Raw genomic sequence first — 27,610 nt, 5'->3', positions numbered from 1 at the left:
AGAAAAGAAAAGAAAAGAAAAGAAAAGAAAAGAAAAGAAAAGAAAAGGAAATCATAAGTGAAATATGTGATTTTAAATTACAAAGATAAGGCATTTTAGCTGATCTAATAGACATTCTATATTCATCTGATTTTTTTCTGTTTGAAAAAAGTTACTATTTGGATTTTCTCTTATATTTTACTGCTCAGGAAGACCTTTTCTCATTGACTCAATAGCAAGACTGTCAATATTGTGATGTTTAAGCCTAGATTACCTCACTGCCCTGCAAGCAAGTAATTCTTAGAGAATGTATAAAAAATTGGTACAAAACTGTTTTCTCTACTTACTCCTAGAAGTAGTTCTTGAAGTAAGTCACTCTTTTCTACCCAGTTTTTCTTGATAAGGGATTTCTCTGATTCATCTGAGACCAGACTCTGCATTTGATCTAACTGGCACACTGCATAGATGACAGGGAGACAAGGGCTTTGGAGCTACAGAAGAAATGACTCAACTTCACATACGTCCCCCTCATCCCTTTCTTACACAGATTTACTGTGAATGCCAGGATTTATATTGGGCTTGGGTAGCTGTAGATTTCTGTAACCCACTGGAGTTCCACAGTGTAAGGATTGCAAAGGAGATGGCAAGGTGGTTATAGCATCTCCTGGAACCCATTAGCACAAAAGTAATGTCACAGTGCTAAGATCAGACAATTGCCGCTCTATTTGAATGTGTATAGAACATAAATATCTTAATAATATTTAACTAAGGATAAAAAAAAGGAAATAATTAGAAAATCATATTGATCTCTCAGACAAACTCTCCATGATGACAAAACATGCAGAATAAATAAAAGCAAAACAAATTCAGTTTTGTCAACAACCATGATATCCTTTCGACTTTAGTAACAATCAGCTAGCAAAAAAAGGAGCAAACATCTGGTCATATTACTTGAATCTGAAAATGAACAAAACTTATTTTCATGGAAAACAAAGAGTGCAGTCAAATGCCTGTCTGCACTAACAATTTTAAACTAAGGAGTTTTTAAATGTTTCTTTAATCAAGTAAGAGTTTCCAGGCAAAATTAATGATGAAAGTCTGTGATCAGCTCACAATCTAAAAGTAATGTGAGTTACACTGTTGTTGAAAATTGTGCAAGAAATCATATAAATAATGAACTTTACAGAATTTAAGAAAACATAATTTCTTTTGTGATCATACTATAAGGCCATAAGGTCTTTGAGAAGCAGTTCATACTGAGCAGTTCACTTCTCTTATCTTTAAGGATATTTTGGCCAAAATGCAATGTGTTTTTACATTTATGGATGAAAAACTTTATTTCATTAACAAAGAAGTACCTAGGTGGTACCTAGGCATTTCTAAGTATTACGGTGTTCTTTTCAGATAGGTGAATTGTGTTAAATCTACAAACGGGAAAAAATGATCTCAGTTATACTAGAGACATTTGGACAAATATATGTCTATATAATGTGTTAAGTATGTACTCAGTCCCACAGATGTTCTGTTCAGAAAAAAAAATGCATTATAAACTATTTATCTTTTCTGAATTTTCCTTTTTAGCAAGGTAGAGGTTTAAATTACAATTTGAATTGTGAATGTTTGGGTATACATTGTTATATAGCATACAGCTAAGTAGGAACTCAAGAATCAAACCATGAAGAAGCATATATTACTAATAACTTTCTCATTGTCTAGCCAGTTACATAAGTTTTGTAAAATTATATGTATTCATTCATAAGGTTCTGTCCTTCGTTTTCAGATAAATGACTTGTCACTTGTGTCTGTCAGGGAGTCTCCGAACAAGGTTGTTTAAGATGTCATGGTAATATCATCATATCAAACATAAGCAAACTTTCCACTTAAATCTAGAAGAATAGTTTAAATGATTGTCAAAAATGGAAAAGTTTCCATCATTTTCAATATTTTGTTGTTTATTGCTTTATCCAGAACTGGTGACAAGGAATGACAACATTGATTTGGTACTCAAAAAGATGACATCAATATGAACAGCTGACTTGAGAATGTGTTGATATGCTCTACAAAAGTACAAACAGCTCTTTGAAAGCTGCTTTTTTTTTTCAGGCACTCAGACATGACTTTAACTTTTATCATTAAGTTACATATATTATGATTTATTCATGATGGAGATACTCATAGCATTCTGCTGAAAGTATTTGCAAATGTTTAGAGAACTTTGAACTTTGGGGTAACTAACAACTCTGAGGCTGCTATTACTGTTGTTTGTCATTCCATGATACTCACTCGTGTAAATGCTAAAAGTTATTCCTTGAACTTATCATGTTTTCCAGAAAAGCCATCATCTTAGCTGTACTGATGGAGATTATATTTCTGTACATGAAATACAGATTTTGAGAGTACTAACCAATTTCCAGAAGTTGTCAGTGATAGAGTAATCAGCAAAATACAAAAATAGTATGTTTGAATATAATATATTTACCCCCAGAAGATCTCAGGCTATATTAAAGACTGGACAACTTCAGAGCTATCTTCTGAGACAGACATTTTGCATGTTCTTATTTTCGTCTGAAAGATAAATTAGGTACCTAGAGAATAAGGAAAATTGCCTCTTTACACAGTATTTGTATTCATGATTGAAACCATGCAGTGAGTATTGCCCCATGGTAAGCCTAATGGTCTGCAAACATGAAGGAGTATCAAGAAGGGAAAAAAAACCCACACATAAACAAATAAGGAGTTCTTTCAAACAAACAACAAGTGAGAGATTTTTCTACTTCCATTCACTGAAAGTGTTGATGCTAGTCAGAAAAACGTGTAAAATGATCTTTTTTTTTTTTTTTAACTAAAATAAATTTTAGCTTTCTTCCTTACTATTTTACCAGTTGTAAAAGCAAGATATCTCAGATAGATTTTTGGAATTTTTAATTTGCTTATTTTCTTAGCTGATTTCTCTTTTGTCATGGATTTTTACATAGTATAAACAGGTAGTAAAAAACTATATATGTATTTTCAGTAATCACCAAAAAAAAAAAAAAAAAAAAAAAAAAGATACAAAAAATGATAGAATAAAATACTATAAAATACCCTCTTCCCATTTTTGAAGTTTTAAGAAGAAGTTTTAAGAGGAAAATATTTGGGCAAAAAAAAAAAACAGGTAGAACACGTGTGAATAAACAGACCAGAACTGTTTTCAATATATTTGAACAGAAAAAATAATATTTAGACAAAGGTAATGTAAAAAGAAACAGTCTTAAAGCAACAGTCTTAAAGCAATATATATATTTTTTTATTTATGAGTAAATGTATGAGTTTGAATTCCCTGGGAACTCTTACAGTTGATGCTGATGTTATTTCCCAAGGCAAGAAGCTCATTATCATAGGTTAGGGAAACAACTAGCACTCATATTTATCAAAACTAAATTAACATTTTATCTATGAAATTATCTTAAAATAAACTTTGATAGTAACTAAAAATACCCACTTTTCTGTAACTTCTAGAAATCTTTTCAGTACACACTGCAATGTATGAAGATTTCCCATGAAAATTCTACATTTATCAAGATCTAATTTTTAGGCCCTCAGGCTTGAGGAACAAAAGGAAACACTCTCAGAAACACTTGAAAACAGTGAAAATAGCAATGCCCACCCCACTTTCTCTTAATCTGAATATCTAGGGTTGACTAAATCAAATGCAAACAATACACAAAGGGAAATTTTGTTTCAGAGTAATCTCCAAATGCCATTGTATCAAAAGTTCAGTGGTCTGCGAAGCTTAAATTCACTTAATTGGGTTTTCTTTACATGAGAACTTTCTATCTATTTCATCTAAAGAAATGAAGAGGTCGGTTCGAGTCAGTTTGAGAAACATTGCTTATATTTTATTCTATGACAATTTAATCACTTGTAGCTAGAACTGTATGATGTTTTCCAGCTACCTCAAGTGAGAAAAAATGATACCTAACAAAGTACTGTAATTAACCCCAGCTAACAATAGGATCAGTAGGATTCTTCCAAATGTCTTCTACCTAGATTTCAAAATGCATAACTCATTTTTAAGTGGGGTGCAGAAGAATGCAAGCAGATTGTACACATGCATGTTTCTTTAGTACACAAGGCACATATTTTTTAAAAATGGTCCACTTGGAAATACATAAGAATTCTGATTTAATTTAATATAAAATTTAATTTAAAAGCTGAACATAGCATGTCCCTGGGAATTCTGGGGTGAACTGTGTCACTTCTGTCAATGAAATACATTCCATGGGAAGAGTAACTTAATCTGAGGACCCTCAGGAACAAGTAACATGGAAACAGTAACTGATTTGTCACATGACCTGATTTCTCATTATTAATTTATTATTCATAAATTGATCAGCTTGGACAAAAGTTGCCAAGAGGTCCCAAAATCACTGACAACTGGGCAAACATTCAGTTTTTTATTGTCATTGATTAGACTCCTTCTTGAAAGTTATCTTCTGAAGTGCCACATGGGAACTGTTACAACAATTTTATTAGATATGCATTTGACTGCATTCATTTCCTGAAGACTGAAAAGTTTTGAGTTATACTTATGGATGGCATGTAGATGGCTGTACTATATGACCCCCCTTATTTTGATGATTTTTAGAATCTATTGCAGAGTAACATTAGAAAGAATGTCTCTCGTGGCTCTCTGCAGTTGCCTGGATCTGAAATATTCAAGAAATAAAGTATGCTCATTCATTCACGTTCAACAGTATATGTTCTGCTAAATGTAGTTGAAGGAGGATATGCATGTATACATCCTTTCATTCTTTTAAAACTGATCGTTTGAGCTAACATGATGGATGATTGATTCTAGCACCACTAATGTATCAAACGTGCTGGAAAAATGGACATTACAGGACAGTTGGAATTAAAATGCCATAAAACAGAAAACCAAGAGATTTATATGCTGTTTTATTTATTTATGGTTTATTTTTATTTTATATTTAAGACAAAGCCATGAAAAGCATTTGTAACAAAATACAAAGTCCGAGGTATATACTGCATTCTCTGCACAAATCTAGTGAAAATATAAATGGTGAATTCTCAAACAATACTACATCTCTAAGGTCTGAAATGTATTTATTTCACATTATTCACTTAGATCTAACAGCCTTTTTTAAAAATCAAAGCTCAGGCCGTGTCTGCAGACAACTTAGTTAATTTGTTTTGCTATTGAATATAAAAGTTTTGAACTAATACTATCAGTTAAGTAAAGTTCTTTTGATTGAGATTTAATGATTCCAGGCAAACGGCTTGAAAAAATAACAAATTTACTCAAATGAGTGATTTTTTAGAACCATGTATGATGTGGGTTGTATAGATTTCTAACAACACTTATTTGAGGCTTGAAGGACACCTTTTCATGAACTGTCTGGCATTTTTTAAATCCTACTTCAAGTTTAGTTTGAGATAAGGCTGGATGCTTTTGTCTCGTTGTGTAATGACATAAGTGAATTTTACCCAGGAAGGGAACAAATGTCAGTATTTTTGAATGACTGACTCAATGGGAGGATATAGAACTGGTTCCTCCTCATAGCTGGTCCACTGTTGAGATTCTAAAAGGTCATTTGCAAAGGAACACTGGGAACTAGCCTCTCTAGAGCAGTATCCATATAATGATAGATCATTCAAATTAAAATGAGTGATTATATCGACTGTGACATTTTAATTTTTGTCACAAAAGACACATGGAGGAAAAAGTCTCATTTCCTGTGTGGTTTTAACTCAAAATTTCCTACCGATAAAATCTCAGAACAGAAAAACACCGAGGCCTCTAGTGCTAAGATAAACTCAGTCATCTCTGTTGCTCATCCCTGCCAAACCAGTGGCTGGATCTCACTCTGTGAGGTGCTTCACAGAGCACCTAACTTCTCCATGGAGTTATACAATACTACATACACAGCTTTCTGCCATCATACAGATGGGAGAAACACTAGTTTCTTGGGTTCTTGAAACCCTATTTCCTAAGCACTGGTTATGCACAGGAATATGTCAGACCTAAAGAAAATGTATTTTAAGAGAATATAATTAAAACTGTACTGTTCTCTGGTACAAAGGAAATCACTTGTATAACAAGGTTTAAAGCAACAACTCTCCTGCGCTACATTAGACAAAGCATTGTCAACAGGCTGAGGGAAGGAAGTGATCCTTCCCTTCTACTAGTCCTGGTGAGGTCACACCTGGAATGCTGTGCCCAGTTTTGGACTTGTCCATTCATGGGAGATATGAACATACTGAAGAGAGTCTAACAAAGAACCACAAAGATGGTAAAGCAATTGGAGAATCTCTACTATAAGGAAATGCTGAGAGAGTTGGGATGTTCATCCTGGAGAAAGAAGGCTCAGAATCTCAATGATGTCTAAAAAAGCCTGAAGGGTGGCTGCGAAAGAAGACAGGACAAGAGAAAATGTGAACAAACTGGAGCACAGGAGTCTTCCTTTGAACACCTGGAAGGACTTATACACTGTGTGGGTACCAGAACACTGACAGATGTTGCCCAAAGGTGGTGGAGTCTCTTCCTTGGAGTCCTTCAGAAGCTGCCTAAAAATGATCCTGAGCAACCTGCTCCATGTGGCCCTATTTAGAATCACAGAATCACAGAATGGCCTGGGTTGAAAAGGACCACAATGATTATCTAGTTTCAACCCCCTGCTATGTGCAGGGTCACCAACTACCAGAAGAAGCTGCCCAGAGCCACATCCAGCCTAACCTTGAATGCCTCCAGGGATGGGGCATCCACAACCTCCTCGGGAAACATGTTCCAGTGGATCACCACCCTCTGAGTGAAAAACTTCCCCCTAATATCTAACCTAAACCTCCCCTGTGTCAGTGTAAAACCATTCTTCTTTGTTCTATCACTATCTACCCTCATAACTATCCTTTCCTCCTCCTGTTTATTCACTCCCTTCAAGTAAAAAATTGTGGAAGAAAGGGATGCCATTCAGAGGGACCTCAACAGGGTTGAAAGGTGGGCCGGGTGAAGCTGATGAGGTTCAAAACAGCAAAATGCAAGGTTTTGTACTTGGGCTGGTGGAATCCCAGGCATTCATACAGACTGGAAGGGCGGTCCTTGAGAGCAGCCCTGTGGAGAAGGACCTGAGGGCCTTGATAGATGAAAAACTTAACATGAGCCAGCAGTGCATCCTTGAGACTCAGAAGGCAAATGGTATCCTGGGCTCCATCAGAAGAGGGGTGGCCAGCAGGAACAGGCAGTTGATTGTCCCCCTCTACTCTGTTCTTGTGAGACCCCATCTGGAGTACTGTGCCCAAGTGTGGAGCCCCCAGTACAAGAAAGACAGGGAGCTGTTGGACAGGGTCCATGAAGATGATCAGGGGACTGGAGCACCTCCCCTATGAAGACAGGCTGAGGGAGCTGGACTTGTTCAGACTGGAGAAAAGAAGGCTGTGGGGTGACCTCATTGCAGCCTTTCAGTACCTAAAGGGAGCCTACAAACAGGAGGGGAATCAACTCTTTGAAAGTAGATAAGGGTAGATAACTGCAGAACAAGGGGAAATGGTTTTAAGTTGAGGAAAGGAAGGTTGGATTTAGGTTGGATGTCAGGGGGAAGTTCTTTACAGAGAGGGTGGTGAGGTTCTGGAACAGGCTACCCAGAGAAGTTGTGGGTGCCCTGTCCCTGGAGGTGTTCAAGGTCAGATTGGATGGGGCCCTGGGCAACCTGCTCTGGTATTAAATGGGGAAGTCTCCTGCATGTGGAGGAGGAGGATGGAGATTCTTGATCCTTGAGGTCCCTTCCAACCCAGGCCATTTTGTGATTCTGTGATTCAAATATTGGAAGACCACAATAAGGTCTCCTTGGAGTCTTCTCTTCTCCAAGCTAAACAAGCGCAATGCCCTCAACCTTTCCTCAGAGGAGAGGCTCCAGCCCTCTGATCTTCTTCATGGCCCTCCTCTGGACCCCCTCCAAGAGCTCCATGTCCTTCCTGTACTGGGGGCCCCAAGCCTGGATGCAGTATTCCATGTACTGCATGAGAGGGCCTTCATGAGAGCAGAGTAGAGGAGGAACACAGTTGATCTTCTGGGCTGCAAGCGCACACTGCTGGCTTATGTCCAGCTTCTCATCCACCAGAACCCTCAAGTCCTTCTGCGCAGGGCTGCTCTCAAGGAGATCTTCTCGCAGTTTGTATAAATACCTGGGATTGCCCCGACCCAAATGCAGCACCCTGCACTTGGCCTTATGGAACCTCATTAGATTTTCATGGGCCAGTTGAGCAGTACTTGGACAAAATGATCCTCAGATGTCCTTTCCAATCTCAACTACTCTGTAATTCTGTGAAAACTTGAGTATGTGGGAAGATAAGAGAGAACAATAAAAGAAAATCAGAATAGTGATGTCAAAGTCCCAGGAAGCTGGCTGGACTGCAGATTCAGGGGAGTTTCCTGTAAGACTATGCTAACTGTCAGAGAGATCCCTTATTACTGGCTCTCAACGTACCCAGATATCCCCCTTCATAAACAACAATTCAACAGGCACAGTTCAGCCTATAAAATTTTCTGAGGATCCCTTGACTCAGTTTACTTTCTGGTAAACCACAAACTAAATTAGAAGAAGCAGCTGTCTTCCTAATGGAATATCAATAAATTGTACTTCTCAATTTTTGTCTGCAACATTCTCTTGTGTTCACCAACAAAAATATTCTTTTTTTTTCTTCTTGATAGAGAAAGAGATAATTGTATCACAATTTGTTATTAATATTGTCCACGAACCAGAGGTTGTAAAGGTATATCCACTGTAAATACATAATCTACCTTGGATGATAAGACCATAAATATTCTTTCTATGGATGTGGGTCTGTATTATCTTTTTTTAGTTTTCCAGTGATACTTGCATGCTGTGACATATGGAGCTGATTGGAGCAGCAGGATGCTGCATGGCCCTTCTTTTGGCATCAAGGTAATAGGTTGGAGTCAAAATACAAAGAATCAATACAGAAAAAAAATCTCAAAAACACAGGTGCAGGTTATTAGTTCCATTGATGCAGTTTGATGGACTGAAATAGAGACAAACTGATGTAAATCACTGCTGTTCATGAAAAGTGTTTTAAAATTTGACTGCAAGTGAAATTTTTTTTTTATATGTATGTGTAAAAATGAGTTTACATGAATATGTAGCATAGTCTTTATGACGTACTTACACTGAAGAACTCAAAATTATCTTATAGTGAAACTCTCAAAAACTTTGCTCTTTCCTCTTCAGTAAGCTTATTATGAACAAACACATGTCCTCTGAAAAATCACTGCATGAAATTTAATGTCTAGGTTCAATCATTAAAGCATGAAATAGGAATTATAAACCTAGTTTATGCACAGTTCTCAACACAACTCTTACAATAGAATTGCTGCAGACATTTATAATTACTAGGTCATTCAAATACAATCTGTTTTATTCATTTAGCACAGATAAGTGAATAGAAGTTCAAAAGTTACTTCTTTTGTTAAATCCCTCAAATAAAATCTCTTTTCAGTTGATCTAGTAATGTCTCAATAGGTTTATAAAGAAGTCTAGGGAATCATGAAAAATTAAAAAGTTTGTAAATGTTACGAGTCACATTCTAAAGTCAACTTTGAGAACTAACGATCACTTCCAGCATGGCTGCATAAATCTGCTCTGAAGTCTGAGCAGATGCAAAAGTGAAAATTTGGATCTCTCCACAGCAGAGACAATTGTCTGTATCCAGCTTCCCAGAGGAGTTTTTCTTTATCCAGCTTTTCAGAACAGTTGTGCATAAAGTTATTCACACCTGCAATGCAAGGAAGACAGCTCATCACTGAAACTTTGCCTGATAAACTAAACACCACCTGTGTAAGGATCTGAAATTATATTGTATGTGAAAAATGCACTATTTTATAGAGCAAATTCTCAGCTACAAAACGTTATTTTTCAACAGAGTTACCACCATTCGATATGCATTTCCACCAGTAATGAACAAGAGCCTACGTGCCATCCTTGTTAAAATCTCCACCAGGAGAGGTGACCAGCTATTGCTGTAACCATTACAGAAATGTGTCACTCACAGCTTTGCTGTGCTCACGTCCACTGTTTGGTTTGTTTGAATAAATGTTCAACAAATGTCACTGAATGTCAACGGGCGCCATCTTTTTCCTGCGTGGAGGAATTCAATTCCACACCTTTGCCTCATACTTACTTCCATATCAGACATCGTTTTGTCAGACTGCTTCTCTGCTGACATCAGTCACATCATAACAAAATGTAATGGAATAATGGTAGGAGGGTTCAATCTCTACTGCTATACCATCAACACTTACTGACAAATGCCCAACCACACTCTGAACAGCGGATGCTCTGCTTGCCAACTCCCCACAGCTTTTAAAGTGTTTTTTTCTTCTATTTATTTATTTATTTATTTATTTATTTATTTTATTTATTTATTTATTTTTCTCACGCAGTCTTATTGTATGAAATATCTCTTTGGCCAGTTTAGGTCACCTGTTCTGTCCCAGCTCCTTGGGCTCACCTCACTGGCAGAGCAGTGTAAGAGGCTGAAACAACCTTGGCTCTGAGCAGACACTCTTCAACAACAACTGAAACATCAATGCATTATCAACATTTTTTATCTCCTACAGCCAAGGCATAGCATCATACCAGGTAATATGAATTAAAAATCAACTCTGTCCCAGCTGAAATGAGGACAACAGCACATCTTCTAATGATTTCATCATTTTGCAAGAGGAAACTGCCAGTTTTCCTTCACCACAGCCTTGATGAGAGCTATTTCCATTTCAGTATCGCATAATTTTGAAAGACAAATGCTGGATTATAGTTTTAACAGGTTTTTTTTTCTATAGCTCTTTATTTATGACTAATGTTCCAGACAGTTCCCAGGTGTCAATCAATCAAACAAACAAACAAAGCAAAAAACACCTGAGATCTATCTAGCAGAAGGAAGAGTAAAAAAGAAACCAAACCACTTTGCTTTCTTTTTGCTGTTTTGGCAACAGGAGTTGGTTACACAGAGAGTAAGCCTACTGTCTCTTTCAGAAATTGCCCGCACACTCTCATTCACTGAAATTTAATAAGTAATTTTATTCCCAGGAAGCCTGGAAAAATAATTTTTTGAGAGAAACTGGACTACTGCTCTGCCAAGCTGCATCTCAAATTTAGGAAGGGAAATCGAGGGGACATGGCTCTGAGAATAAACAGGTCTCCCAGGAGCTGCTCTGTGTACTTCTGCATAGAGTAATGTCTGAGGGCAAGTCTTAGATACTTTTCTTGTTGAATTTTCCCCCAGATCTTCTGGCAGAACTCTACATTAGTTTTATCATTATATTTCTCAACACAAGAAAATCTAGTTGAATCATGAAATCATTATTTTAGGAATCAGAAGAACAGGAATCACAGCTGAAGAGGAAACAGTGAAAATATTTACCATCTGCATTATTTCATTTAGGCAACCAAATTTGCATTGGATTTTATTTGGACAAAAAATATTGGAAGGTCATATATAGAAAAATATTTTAAACAATATATTTTTTTTTTTGTGCAAATAACACATTGTTTAAAATATTCTTGTGTAGACTTATACATCTTTTCCTAATATATAGCCTATTTCACATTTTTTGTGTACATAATTTTGAAACCATCATGTTTAAATATAGCATATTGTTATATACAAATTGATAACCTGGATATAATCCTCCATGTAAATTATTTTCCTTGATTTTTTTTCACTTGCTTTGTTAAAATTACCTGCTACAACAACACCTTCCCTGTCACAGTGTTTAGTTGTGACAAAGTAATACCAAGTTACACCAAAATAAAGATAACCATAAATGAGAGCTCATTTCAGTTGGAAATGAAAATATCACTGTAAGCATTTGGAAGAATAAACAGAAGAAAGTGCCTTATTTGCACTACAACATAAAATTTTGGTTTTTCTTTATTTTTCCCTCCTGGACAATGAGTACATGGAGGCCAGCTTATTCTACAAGTTGTTGAAACTGTTCTCTAAAAACAAGTTTGTTGTAGTAATGAGTTTACAGGAGACCAAAGAGAAAGGGCGACATCTCATTTTAGGTCCAACAGTAATTTAGAGCATTATTAGCAAACAAAGTTATCTTTCACATAAGGCTACTGGTGTTTTGACTAAAATATAATTTGCCTCTAATTGCGGAAGTCTTCTTCTGTCAGTGCTTTGCCCTGTGAAATTGTGGTGATGGAAAGAAAAAAATAAATCTATGATTGATATTTGAGTGGATGTGTATTTCAAACTCTGCTCAGGAAAATCTTGGTTATCTTGAGGAAGGCTGAAAAGTTGTATTTCCTGCTTGAAAGTGAATTTGTATCTTTGAAATTTGATAAGCTCTGAAATACTCAAAAAACCATGTGCTTCCAATAAATTTGTATGTTATTAGTATAAATCCAGCAACAGTTCCAAATCTTCCCAGGCAAGGCAATATTCAGATACTGAGGTAGTTGGTTATTCAAGGATTGGTCTTCCTATCACAATTTTTTTCCAGCTATATCCAAGAATGGCAACTTCTTTAAAGCAGAAGTGGTCAGAACAGAGGCCTTCTATGCCCTTTGCTACAAGTGCTGGCAGTTAGCACGAAGGAAACTTCTCCTGGAGAATTATTAATGTTGAAGACATTTTTGTCTATGAAAAAGCACCAAATCCTGCAATTCGATGCACAAGGACCTCCTTGGAGGAGGAGTGTGTTTCCCCAAGCGCTATGCAGATCTAGCTCTCTCCCATGCATGGTTTAAAAACCTGTAAGCTATGTCCCACTCAGGGCAATGCCAGGGCAATGACCAGTTTGAAAAGAGGAATCAAAGGCAGCTTCCTCAAGAGATGAGGAAGCTGCTCAACGACATATTTTTCTTAGGAATATTTTCTCCATTTATCTTTGTGAAAAAAAAGGAGAAAAAAAGTATAATTCTATACTTCCTTTTTGCAGTTATAATTATGTTTTAAAATGAGATCTGGCTGAGGACAGCTGCAAGTTGTGAGCTGGCCAAATGACATTGCTCTATTTTATTCTCATTAGGAAAGAGCACTTTTACAAAATTTCTAGTTAAGGTAATGCATTTACCAGATCTGCTAAATCTGGATACCTCCAATTCTACTGCTCTTGACAATCCCTCAATTTCCCTTCTTGGGCCAGGTGACAGTGTTGGCAAAGGAAACAGACCTGTCACAATGATGAAGAGCATCCTCTTACTTACCATGGTGGCCATAGCTAGTGCACAGCCAGCAGGCACCAATGGTCTTCCTCAGGAAGACATGAACTTCTTGGAGCTGCCCCACTGCGTGCGTGCGGAGCTGTGTGCTGTAACTTTGGCTTGGATATCTGCACTTCCACTGACTGCAATTACATAGCAGTAGGGTGGTAACTGTGCAAGAAGACTTACCTGACAAGAGGAGAATTATTAAAGAAAAAATAAAAAAACAAAACAGCACAATAGAAAATGATCTGGCTGAGGAGGGACTGTAAAAGAATAGAGGTTCTTTCTTCTGGTATCTTACATTTATAAGAAAAATATTTCTTTTATGGTGGAATCACATTGCACAGACATGAGCTCTCTCAAGACCCCCGTCTGGAACAACTTTTGGTTGATGATCTCAATCTGACCATGCTGGATCCTGCTGAAATTTCATGTTACTTCTGAAAAAAATGAACCACAGTACAAGAACATTTAAAACCTTGAGAAGGAGTGGAAGGTAGATTCTGCTAGAGCAGAAATTTAGGTGAACTGAGGCTGCAAGTGGGACATCAGACCCATTTGGAAAGCTGATTGAAAAAGATCAATTTTAAAGTGTCATTTTGTGGTGGGAGAGAGCTTGAAAAGACCAGGTACCACAGAGGAAGAGACGCAGATGGGAAAGGTCAGGGTTTTGGTTGTGATGTCACTGCAGTAAGTCAAATCTGTTCAGAACTGAGAAATAACGAGGTGAAGAAATGGGATGCTGCAAAAGAGAGAAAAATAGCATATATCAACCTATAGCAGATAGAGTGTCAGTCTAACCAGCACTTGTCTATTGATATACGCGCATTCTCAAAGACGTGCATTAAAAATAACAGCAATATATTTCCTAACAAATTTCAAAATAAATTCTTGTACAAACTGCAGTGTGGTTTGCATTGCTGATTTAGGAGCCAGGCACTTGTCCCTTCATTATTAATTCATATTTTGATGTAATCTGTGGAACACGTGCTGCAATAGCCTGACTTCACTGAACTGAGGAAATGAAGGGTCAGGGCAGACATGTTCCTGTAGTTTGTCTTTTTTCTCTAGGACTGTGTTCCCTGCACTTCTGTACTGTAATTCAATCAAGCCTTGCACATTTGCTGCTGATTGGGAGAAAGAAATGCCCTGGCACTTTATTGGCAGATGAGTTAGCTAAGGAAAAATAAAACAGTATTTCAGCTGAAGGCATAATTCTTTCCTGCTTTCTACCATCACCACCAACATTTTAAATTCCTTGATGTTTATTAATGTTTTCTGCTTTGAAGTAAGTTATTTGAAAGTATACTAAATAATATATTGGTTCTTTTTATATGAAGTAATTTACATTCGTGATTTCCGACAGGGCTTTAATGCCATGGCATTTTTAAAAAATACTGAGTTACAAGATTCTGAAGTATTTTCAGAAGTGATATGGAGTATTTTGTCTCTTCTTTTCTCTGTTTATTGTTGGTACTCAGAAAGGTGAGATTTCTCAGCAGGGAGTAGGGCAAATATCCAGTGAGCTTAAACACAGCTTAAAGAATTGCAAGTACATATAGATACACAGATAGCAGGGAGCACTTTGTCCAAAGCAAAATAATAATTGATATATAAGTATCTGAAGTATCAAATGTGAATTAAGAAAAAGAAATTGCTGATACCAAGACAGAAAGGCCTAGAAACTAGAAATGCAAAGAAATGCATTTCCACATCTGAAAAGCCACGTCTCTTTAACGGCATGGTTAACATTAAACAGTACTTGTGATAAATTAAACAGTAATTTGTGATAAATATTGAGCCCAGCACTGCGAGCAGGTCTATCAAGAGGAGAAAGGTATCTGCTCACAAGATCCAGACAAAATGTTACCCTTTGGATTCTCTTCCATAGAATTTTAAGCACCTAATACCTCGGATCAATAAAGCATACAAGATGCTTTGCAGGCTTGTGCCTAGTTGTTTTTCTGTCTGTGATATTTAATTGTCCTTTTCTTTTTTTTTTTTAATCTACTTATCAATTTCAGTTTTTGCCTCATATAAATCTTTGTACCCACTAAGGTTAAGAAAACAAGTTTTTTGTTGTTGTTTGTTTGTGTGCTTGTTTTTCCCCCAGCTATTTTCTTCCTTTGCTGCACTGAATAACTGAATATTCACAAACTACACAGTTCTTTACCTTCTATACCTATAGCAGTAATATTGCCACCCTAACAAACAAGTCCTGCTTCCACTGTCATGGACTCATCAGGGAAGGTCTCTAAAATCACTTATATAAACAAACAAAACAAGATTAATATATTTCTTCTTTAATGTCAATGTCAACAATAATGTCAGTAAAAATGTTGATACCTTATATGGGTAATTGCAACATTCTTTTTGTCTTCCTTCTTGCATTTCTGTCCATTCTGTATTTTATATGCCTACTCGTGAAAAATCACGAAAAATCATTTCTAAATTTGTTTGATTTGCATAAAGAATTTGTAACATCATGCTTGATTTAACACAATTTATTGTAACTCTTCCTGCTGACTTTAATCACAGCGCGATGCAGATTTCTTTCTGCTCTTTGTAAAGTTCAGCACAACCAGATTTGTCCAGGGCTCTACACATCTGCTTTGCTAATCTTTACACTGCAGAGTGACAATATAAGTCATCTCAGTCATACCTTGTGCTAGCTCCAATGAATATACTTGATGCACCTAAATATGCATGACAGAAAAAAATCAAAGGAGTTTTAAAGCCTAATATGATACTGGCTCTCTAATGATTCGTATGCTAATGATTACTAGCTTGAGAAGACTTTAAAGGAATTTAGGGGAAATGGTTTAAAACTAAAAGTGGAGATATTTAGATTGGACATAAGGAAATATGTGTAAGAATACAAGGTTTTTAAGATAAGGATAGGCACTGGAACAGACTGTGGTGGAATCCCCATCCCTGGAGACACTCAATATCACACTGGACATGGCTCTGAGCAACCTGATCTAGCTGTAGGTGTCCCTGTTCATTGCATGGAGGTTGGACTAGATGGTCTTTAAAGGTCCCATCCAACTCAAACAATTCTATGATCCTATGATTCTATGAACTGATTTATCAGTTATAGCCAGAGGATGCCAACAGATCCTCTGGCTGTTAAGAAGGAGAGTCACAATATGGTGGGTAATACAAAGACTCTTGGAGGAATTAGGCAGGGTGTTCAGATGATAGTAGATCTTTTCTTATCTACTACTTGATCCAAATGAGCCACATTTCAGTTTTCATACTATAATCCATTTCACGTCTAATAAATGACCTATTTGTAGCGTAAGGAGCTATAGATACTTCCATACACCAGCTTCAGATTGAACAAAATGTCAGGAAGGGATAATTCATATGTGTTTTGTCATATGAAGAATGAAAAATATTTGAGCTGAGAGGAAAAAAATATTTTTCACCCAAATGTACCAAAATATTTAGAATATCAAAGCTTGTATTTTTTTTTTCTTGCTGATATTTTTACCTTGTTTGCTTTTCATTTATACTTGCTCATTTACTGCATTATTACTCTTTAGATTACTTGGGTATTAATATGTCAATTTTACCATGATCTCAGTAATCTAGATTGTAATTTTATCAGAAACTAGAGTACCTGTGATATGAGATCCCTCTTACAAATGATTTCACAGAATGCATCTGTGCCAACTCATCAATAGAAAGGTAATCACTGGAAATAAAAAGAGGAGAGAAGCAATCACTGAAACCTTTTTATAGTTGTAAATGGCTGCCATGGCAATCTTGAATCACACTAAAATATGCTACTGCAGCAGCTAAACAAAGCTGAATTATGTAGTCTAATTTATGAAGTCTCTGCACAATTTATACTATTAATGAACACTGAGGACAACTTTTGTATCCTTCTTGATTCTGTCTACTCTTTATTAATCTTCTTTACATCCTCTACATCTCTTATGGGCCTCAGGGTCTGTCAGATTAAAGGTTAGAGGGTGTGTTTTATCTACAGATTTTCTGTGCTTGAATAATTAAAAACAATATGCTCACATGGTTCCAGCTTTCAATTATTCCTTTATTCACACTAATCTTCTGCCTAACACATGCAATCTGCTTCTATGGTATGCTACATAAGCCTGAGAATAGTAAGTAGCAATTTGTCATTTTTTTCTTTGTATTACCATTATCCACACTTGCTATTACAGTGTCCTTCCTCCCACATGCACACAGAGATGCATGTTAAACATCTTAAAATATCTTATTTCAACGTTTCAATGACAGATGCCTTTCATCCTGAGATCCCATGATCAGCACCTTTCCTGCAGCTATGAAAATATTTTGGTTATGGTGGTGTGATTCGTTGTTTTTTATTTGCCATTTTGTTTGTTTGTTTGTTTCAGTGTTTTAAATATTATATTATACTTGCATGATAAAATAGGCTTCTCTAAGGTTTTGCTGATCACATCTTTGTGATTCGGCATGTGTTTTTTTTCTTCCCATGTACAGGACTGACATGATGCATCACAAGTGATGAAGTGTTCAAGGCCACGATGGAGCTGTGGGCAACCTGGTCTAGTAGAGGATCTGGAGATTGCTGGCCCTGCCTGTGGTCACTTGATGATCCTTGGGGTCTCTTCCAATCCAATCCAATCCAATCCATTATATGATTCTATGTGCTTGTCTGAGAAGCCTGTCCCAAGGGCAGCATTACTTGTTATAGACTTCATGGCAGAGCAGATACTGGGAAAAAGATGAGCTGGAAGCTACTGTGCTGTTTGAAAACTGCAATATAGTTGTCATCACTGAAATCTGGTTTCGGAATCATATTTTTCTTAAATTTAATGAACCAACTTAAAAAACAAATTGCTCATTTTAGTTCAGAAATGTTCAGTTTAGCTGCAATGAAAGAGACAAATTATACTGGAAGCCACAGACTAATGTATTTCAGAGCACAATTTTTGGAAATGTCTACACTTTTCAACACAATCTAGAATGAAAACAAATATAAAAATATAAGAAAATTCCATGTATTTTATGTGTAAATTTTAACATTACTGATGCTGAAAGAAAAGAGAAATTCAGTACTGACTTCTCCCAACCTTAGAAATTTTACATGTTCTAAATGAAAATATTGCCATAAATACTAGTATCCAAACTTTGTGTAATCTAAGATTTAGTCTAGTTTGACTAGTCGTCTAAACAACTTTGCTCTTGAATCTCTTACAAGTAATTACAAAATAAAATAAATGTTTTTTGTTTACTTATTTATTTTTCTCTGAGATTTTAAAATGTTCTTGATTTTGGCTTTTAGAAGTAGCACAAAACAAAGCAAATTTAAATAAAAAGAAACCATATTTCATAGCTCTACTATTTTGTGTGTATTTTTTTATAACCTTATTTTTTATAAATTATGGAAAGTGTTGAGACTGATGACTATGTATAGAAGCTTGGCTGGTGCAAATTTACGTCAATCTGTAAGGAGAAATTTACACAAGTGCAGATTTGTTCTGATGCTCTTTCTGGAGTAATCTGACCACAGTGAGCCTGTAAGCCAGCCTCAAGAAATTAGCTAATGCAGCATGTCTTGAAATTAATTGGAAAATACTTTAAGGTTTGAATGGAGAGACAATTAAATGGAAATACATATAGCATCTTACTAATGATCAGGAGCATTGATCATCAGGAATTTGCTTGAAGCTAGCAACAGTTTCACAATATGATAGTGATTAGTATTGCTTTGTTTTGTTTTAAAACTGGCTTCAATTTTTGCAGTAGCAGTGACATGGTTCTACAAAACAATTTAGTTGAAAAAGCTGTGAGATATGACTGAAAGAAAAACTAATATTTCACTGCCTGAAAAAAAAAAGTAGAAAAATGTTTGTTTTCCTTTACAGTGATATTTTAATGAACTAAGTCTTATGTTTTTGAAGAATATGTTTGTTCTGAATTGAATTCAGGAGGCATTTTGTATTTCTTGTATGACTATTCATCCAACAAAATAGAATGCTTTATCATAGACTGAAAGAGAGCAGCTGGCAAAAGATGATATACCAATACATAACAACATGGACAGCTAGTAGTCTGAAGATATCTTGTCCCAAGCTGTGAGCACCTTAACCACTCACTGATAACATATTCTATGTACTTGTACAATGATATTATTCATGTAAGATGAAATTGGGAGGATTATTAAAAGCAGGTGTTTGTTTCATTGTTGAGACACATATATTTGCTGAAGAGGAGAAAATGACAGCGCTATTCCTAAACACTGCAAGGGATATGACCTCCAACAAGAAAACAAACAGTATTTTCTCCCATCCTGACAGAAATAAAAGAAGGGATTAGAGATCTGTAAAGTGATTGAAGTCACAGAATCACAGAATCACAGAATGGCTTGTGTTGAGAAGGACCACAATGATCATCTAGTTTTGACCCATCTTCTATGTGCAGGATCAGCAACCACTAGACCAGGCTGCCCAGAGCCACAAAGTCAAGTGATTATGACTTGTTCACACTTCGTATCAAGGACTAGAGAAAATGTGTGTATTTTCTTTACACAAATACGCTCACACACCTGTGCACATTTACTGTTTAAAAGCAGTGTTTTCACAAGACTGAAAGCAAGTTTGGGAAGTAAATAGTACATAAAAAGACCATAGTAAACATGTGTTTAACAGTGGTTTGCTAAATTTCAGACTCAGCCTTGAAAAGGAGAAAAAAATGCTGTATCAGTAAGAAAGCATTGTTCTTCAGGCAGGAAGTTAAAATGGCATCTGAACAATTACACTTGTTCAGCATAACATGCAAATTATAGAAAGAATAGGGGTAAGCAGAACTGCAGTGTTTGATAGTTGAACATATTGAAAAACTATGGTTTAGTAAGAAAAGCTCATGTAATCTGCAGTTCATTTGTACATATGAATGATCTCAGGGAGGGGGTTGTACATCTCAACATATAGCTCTGAGCAATAACGAAGGTTAGATGCACCTGGGGCAAGTTTCACCAAATATTACTCACACATTTATAACTGCATTTGGAACTTATTTTGTTCAGATATAGAAATAAATCTTAGATAAATGCACTAGTTTAGCAAAGAGAAAGAAAACTTAGAGTTTGCAAGTACCTGCTTAGGGAAGAAATATTTGACAGCTGCAATTTCTGCAGTCAGAGAAAACACAGGCTGAGGTGACTGGAAATTGAAGAAAAATAAATGCAGAAACAGGGGACTGGGCTATTTACTTATTTATTTACATCCACATAGTTAACCACTGGAACATCTTTCAGAAGAAGTGCATCAGAAAACTGAGTAGTGACAACTTTTAAACAAAATTCAGTGCTTTTTAGAAGTGCATCTCACATCAAGTGACAAACAATTCAAATATGCATTATGGTTTGCATTATGTAGGAAGTCAAAATAACCGTTCTTTTTGACTTTATAATATCTGAATCTGCCTTGTCCTACATGTACAAGATCCTTTTTATCATCTGCTTAATATTTCCTTCTTCTTTGTCTTACATAATGTATTACAAAATAAAAACAGAAAAAAATCTGAAAGCAGAATACCTTGTCATTTATCTGAGAATGTAGCTTTATTGCAACTTTTGCTTCATGTTATGATTTCAAAAAAATACCTTCAAAACAGAAGGTATGATGCAGAACAATTTTGGGCTAAGCTGGAACATGTCACACACATTATTCTAGTGCATTCACTGATCCTACTTTATTATATGCAAGTCAGTATACATTGTTACGTGGCTATTTTTTTCTGTAATTTATTTTGAAAATATCATTTGAAAATTAAGAATACGTCAGTCTGCAGAGACTCGTATTAAGCTCTTATGTAGTCAAGCTAACATCCAGCTCTGCTACACCTTCATTTGCTACCCTAGCTTTGCCCATGCTAGAAATTGAACAACAGTGAGTGGCAGGTCATGAATCAGATGAACTCTGAAGGCATGGGTACTTTTATGAGGAGTGCTACAGATGAAGGATGTAATACAGATTGCTTCAGTCAGCAATTCAGCTTGGGCTAAATCTTACTATCTCAGCTTTTTTTCTTTTTAATCCATAGAGTACTATTCTCTGAGCTTTTCTATAAGCAATACTGACTAGTTTTTCTTGCAGATACCTCATCTCAATAGCTGCAGATGCTCAGCCATGTAATCTACTAAGGGCTGCATTCTGGATTCTCTTCCAGAATGTCATCTGCAATCAAAATCCAGAATTCAAAATTTTCAGACGTCTATTAACATACATGTTAATATTAGAGATATTCAAAAGTCATTTGGACGTTGACCTGGACAGCCAAGCTTTAGGTGGCCCCAGTTGAGCAGAGGCACTGGGCAAGATAACTTACAGTGGTCCTTTCCAATCTTAACCATTCCGTGATTCCGCAAAGCACTCACTCCTAAAGGGCTCATAGCAAATTCATCTGCAGAATTTGCAAATAACTCCCAATTATATCTTTATCAAATGTGCAGAAACTTTTGTATCTGGCTTGTCCATACCCAGAAGATACTTGTTATCTTGGCGTGACACCTTTGTTTTAAGGTTAATTGCAGCCAGATTATCTGTTCTTGCATGCTTTTTATTACATTACAACTATGCAGTTTCTATGCATAAGAACAAGCTACTTCCATGATTTCTCAGTGGTGAATATCTTCCTTTACACTGGAAGCAAAGATGTGCCTCTTGCTTAGAAAGAACAGTTATTTCACCATTTAAAACTCTTTAGAAGGTGGAGACCTGAGATTTTTAATTCGTTACAGAAAAACACAGAAATCAGAGATAGCAGTCAATTTGCAGGTCTCCGCACCTTCATTACTCCTGCACAGTGTTTTTTGAATTAAAAGCCAAACAAAGCACAATGAAAAAAGCAGTAAAACCGCAATTTTAATACCTTGCCCACAATTATTTTCCCCAAGGATGCTGAATCACAGTGAAAAACTGCAGTAGGACAATGGCAGTGCTTTTTACAAGATTTTTGCTTTATATTCCTGCCTGTCTGTCCCCCCCAACTCCACCACCCTTCTACCCCCCTCTTCCTGCAACCTTAAATGAGAAATGAAGGCCATTTTAAAGCATAGCTGTGCAGGGTAAGAGTTTGGAATTGTAGCTTAAAACGGCTTAGTCAATGTCTTTTTTAAGACAGGTGTATTTGTAGCTTATTCTACATCCTTTTGTAGTACATGTGCACACAAAAATTTGATTTGTTTTGTGAGACCATGCTGTGCCTCAGGCTCACCCAGGAGTTAAGTTTCTAACAGATGATGAAATTGCAATGAACTAATGATGCATTGTCTAGGCAGGCTCTGCTCATGAAAACAATGCTTCAAATACCATTATGATCTCAGCAGTAGGTCACAAGATGGCTACTATTAGTTTTCAGAATTTTAATTTTCAAGCAGTTAAAGAAGGAGATTTTTTATTATTATTATTATTATTATTATTGGTTTTGAGTTGGGCTTTTGTCTATTGATGTGAAAAATAAGTTTTTCTCATTTGATTGCTTAAATAATTTTTTCAAGAAAAAGATGAGAAGAATATGGTATTGTAAGGAAAATAAAACTCTCTTTTCTTTGGAAAGGATTAATGCTAATTTTTCATCTTTTTTTAATTAACTATTTAAAGATTATGAAACTGGTCAACAGTGTATTTATGGCAACAAAATTATTTGAAGCAGTTGTATGTTAAAAGAGAAAAAAAGAAAACAACAAAAACTTTAACTGTCCATTTTCAAAAGTGTTCCTCTTAACAGATGTTAACTAACTCCTCAGAAGAATGTATTTTCTGTTCCCTTTATTGCAGCTCTCTTTACTCACTTTGCTGTCTCACAGTTCTCTCTTATCTAATCTGAAATAATTCCAGTCACCACTAAAATCCATCAGCTCATGAGGCTATAACCAGATGTAATAAAAAGTATAGCATAGACTGTTGTAAAACCTTTGAGGATGTGTGAGGCAAGTTTCTAAAATAAAAGAAGCAGCATACAATAAGAAGAAATTAAACACATGGAAGTGAGGAGAAATGGCAATGAGCAGAGGAAGAAAAGAAGTGAATGGTTTCCTTTGTTTCTGTCAGTAGATTAAGACTGAACTCCAGAAAGACATGCTTGGGGATTAGAGGCTGTAATTTAGGTCCCTGTCAGTAATGGGTAGTGAAACAACTGGAGAATAAATTTATTTGTTTATCATCTTCTATTTTTGATCTCCTCCACCTGAAAATAAACACAAGTGTTATCATACAAGAAATTCTCTAACCTCAAGTGACAGTGCTTCATGTGAAACTGCATCAGGGCTGAACCACTGAAAATGCCCTTCTGTCTGAAAAGCCCTCAATGTAGGCAATTTCCTCCCCTTCACACTCCATTTTGAGGTAGTGGTGTGAGGAGGGAATTGGAGAAAAGTACAGTGAAATGGAGAGTGACTTTTCATTACTGCTGGTCTTGCCAGACCGTGACAAATAGGGAGCTGAAGAAAAGTCCTTTCTTGGCTGTGTTCAGCCTCAAGCTGGTGCAGAATGTTACTGTGTTAACTCCTGATTCATCCAAGATGAGGTAGGTGAATAGGAGGTTATATTATCACTGCTGTGGGAAATAAACAGCTATAGTAAATCTTTTTTAATAATAAATTTTAATATTTCCTGGCAGAATAAAATAGCACACAAAACATCAAACATTCTCAAGCAACAGGACTCTCCGAATTCTCAGGTGAAGTTTAGAAACTTGAACACTGTGGAGAATTAAAGTTACTTGCCTTGTTCCATCTACCAAACTAGATCACATGGTCTTTATAGGAACAACCTCTTAAAATTTTCTGTGTGAGCTATGCATAAAACCCATTAGCGTTTACCATGATTTGAGTCTGCACTCTACATTTTATTAAAAATACTCCACTGAATGGTCACAAATCCATATTGTGTCCATAGGGCCCAACATACGAAGTCAATACAATACTATGAAAGCAATAATGGTTTAACTCAAGGTGTATTGGTTCAGTATATATTCCATTCACTTGTTTAAACAGCTGATAATAATTGAATTTGTCTTGTTCGAGCCAAACCTATAAAATACATATACTAGTAAAGGCCTTAGACTGTAGTCCAGTATTCAATGCACAGACCTTGATCTTTCAACTGCTCTTGTGCAAAATAATTCAGACACAATGCTTCTTAGCTTGCCCTTGTTCTGCTTACACCACAGCCTGACTTTGTTCATCACAACCCTTAAGAATAGGTCCGACACTATAGAGAAATAATTGACAACCTTTTTCAGAAAAAATAATGAATTTTCTCATTATGGCAATCTTTTTCCCTTACAATAAAAAAATTAGTTTTTGAAAAGCACAAAATATTGATGTGTGATCATTTGGTATAAAACAGATGCTTTGAGTTGAGTTCTCCTGGTACCTTTTTCAAATAAAACCGCACATTTTTAAAAACCTGTTTTGTGTAATTGGAATTAAAGTTAATAAAGAAGCAATAGAATATTTGTATTAGTATCCACTACAAATGACAAATGTCAGAGGCCTGATTCATCTTGCATATACTTAAATGATGGACAAGAAAGATGTCTGGAGAGCCCTGTTTTTAAGAGAAAAGTCTTTAGCGATAACATTAGCAAGACTGATGGCAGACATACTGCATTGGATTAGCTCAGATAAGATGCTGCCAAAGTCTCAGAGGTGCACAGGATCAGACATTTGTGATAAAAATGGTTATTCAAGTTCATTCTGATACACAAAAATAAGTGAGGGGCAAATGAAGATCCTTTTAAAGGCAGATTCCACTGCAAGCTTCACGGCTGAGAAGGTCCTACCCATAAACACATGCAAAATGCTAGGGGCTGTCTCTCATAAAATGAATAATTTAAATAGAAAACTTTTCTACATTCACTGCATTAAGAAGTAGAATTGTTAAATAATTATATTAGCTCTCAGTTCTAGAAAAGGATGGGCAATACGGCTCCCTTTTAATCACTTGTTGATGGTAGAGTAGTTAATATATCTTCATATATTGTAAATGACAGTATATAATTAACATTTATATATCATGAAACAAATAACACACTCAGTATGGCAATTCCATTATTTTCCTGTCTATAATTAGTGATCGTTGTGATTACTTTTTAAAAATAAATCAGCATTTATCAACTACCACCATATCAATACTTCCTATTGAAATATCCTATTTCTGTGACATTTCTTGTTTAAGGATGACAAAACATTATAGTATCTCCAATACTATGATTTAATAAATGTTTCCAATATGACTTTTTGATGGGAATTGATACCATTGTTTCATCTTCTTTAAAATGCAAATTGTTATTAGAATCATCAATTTAAACCACGCAACAAATTAGAATTAGCAAAATGAATCAGTATCTTTTCCAGCTTGCAATGCAAAGTCAAGTAGGCGTACTCTGGCCCTTCAGATGAGATCCTTTCTGAAAGTTTCTGCTAAATCTGTGCACTGACTTGACTGACTTTGGACTTGAGCAATACTTTGGAGTTATTCATCATTAGCTGACCAAGAATCCCCCCTCCTGCTACCCTTACCCCCTCCCTTTTTTCAAGGTAAGCAGGGAAAGTGGGGTTTTCATCCTGCTTCCCAAACTCAAAAAAATTCTGTCAACTCTGACATAGAAATTGATGCTCAAGTTAGCTTTCCAGAAAAAGTATATCATATAATTGTTGTCGTAAAAATTTTTTTGTTCTTTTCAAACTTCCCTGCATGTGAGAGATTGCAGAGACCTGCCCTTAGGTAATAATTTTCAGGAAATATTAAAATTGCTGAAAGGGATTTAAACCTGAAATGAAATTGTACTTGATATCTCTGTCTGTGAAATTCAGTTTCCAAACCAGCTATACTTACATTTTGAAAGATATCAATTAATCATTGCTAAAGGATCTTTATAATCCCAATAGTACATCTCTACAAGTTTTTCACAAGCACTATAAATTCAAGGGCCCCTTAATCTTTCTGCAAAATATCTGAGAACTTTTTTTTAGAGTGCTGCCATGACCAGAAATGTTGATTTATAACCAGTAAAACCATGCATGTTAGTTCATTTGTTATTTTTATTTTCACATTTGCCTTCCATGTTTGCTCTTTTGCCAGTTTGGATTGGTAGATTGTATTTGCAATGATTTTAATCTTCAACAATTATTTTGTTGGTAACTAATATACAGGTCACCTGAGGACATAAAGAAAATGGCCTATTTCCATTTAAGAGCAGAATTATTTTTGTTTAATTTTAATATATATATATATATTTGGAATTTCAGTTAAGAAACTAAAATATTTTACAGGGAAAAAAAAAAAAAAAGAACATTTCCTAAAGGAAGCAATTTTTATCTGGTTTTCTAAATGATTAAAAATAAAGTACATCTCACAAATTCCACACTATGCTGATAGAGATTCTGTTCTAACCTGACAACAAAAAAGTATTTCACTAAAAGAGCTTCCCCAGCATTTTATCTGTCTACTTCTGGATGTGAGGAAGAGCATATGTTTCATGGTTGGGGTAGAATGGATGGGATGTTGGACCCCTCGCTGGCTGCTTGTAGGTGACAAAAGCCTTTATGCTCGGTGACAAACACATTCCTGGAGACAACTGGCACATCCTCCACAGCTAAATGCTTCCTCTCTGTGGGCATATTCAAATCTGGAGAACATCGTCTCTTAAGGACTCTAGACTTACCCTTGCTTTTCAGCATGTGGTGGTGACTGTCATGTTCACACTTACTGCATAGTCCTAAAGCCAGTGAACTTGAGATCAACTGGTAATCATATGCAGACTTTCAAGTTAATCTCAGATATAGTTAGTGGACCATTTCCACCCAAAACTTTGCCCCCAGGGTTTCAACAGTATCTTTGAGCACAAAAAACATGGAATAGAGGAAATATTTTTTTTTAGTTCTAAACAATTATAAAAACACAAATTCTAGGAAATAACAGGAGGATTTTGATAAATCACTGCAGTTTCATAAAGCCATTTCAAATGATGAGTTGAACTACTCAAATCATATTCCCTAAGAATAAGATTTTTATGTGTCCAATTTTTCACAAATCTCATGGGAAAATTAACTGCAGGGTGAAAAGATCTGTTCAAAGCAATTATTTTGCATTTAACCCCTAGAAACCATTTGAAGACTCAGAATAGTGATTACCAAGACCTCTGGCACATGGCCACAATTCATGAAAATATAATATAACTCTGGAAAAGGAGTGTTTCTCTCTCATTATCCACCTTCAGAGCTGTTAAAAACTTTCTGAAATCTCTTTCCTAGAGCACAAACCGTTTGCAGAAGGGACGTTTCAGACACAGAAATTCATTTTGCAGACATGAAAAGAAATGACACTCCCATGTGTCTGAAGTCTGTTTTTCATATTTATATCTGCAAAGTGAAAGAAATG

The sequence above is a fragment of the Lagopus leucura genome, unplaced genomic scaffold, assembly GCF_019238085.1.
Source record: "Lagopus leucura isolate 7727_CA_CO unplaced genomic scaffold, USGS_WTPT01 Super-Scaffold_100002, whole genome shotgun sequence".
NCBI lineage: Eukaryota > Metazoa > Chordata > Aves > Galliformes > Phasianidae > Lagopus > Lagopus leucura.
This window is presented reverse-complemented; position numbering follows the sequence as displayed.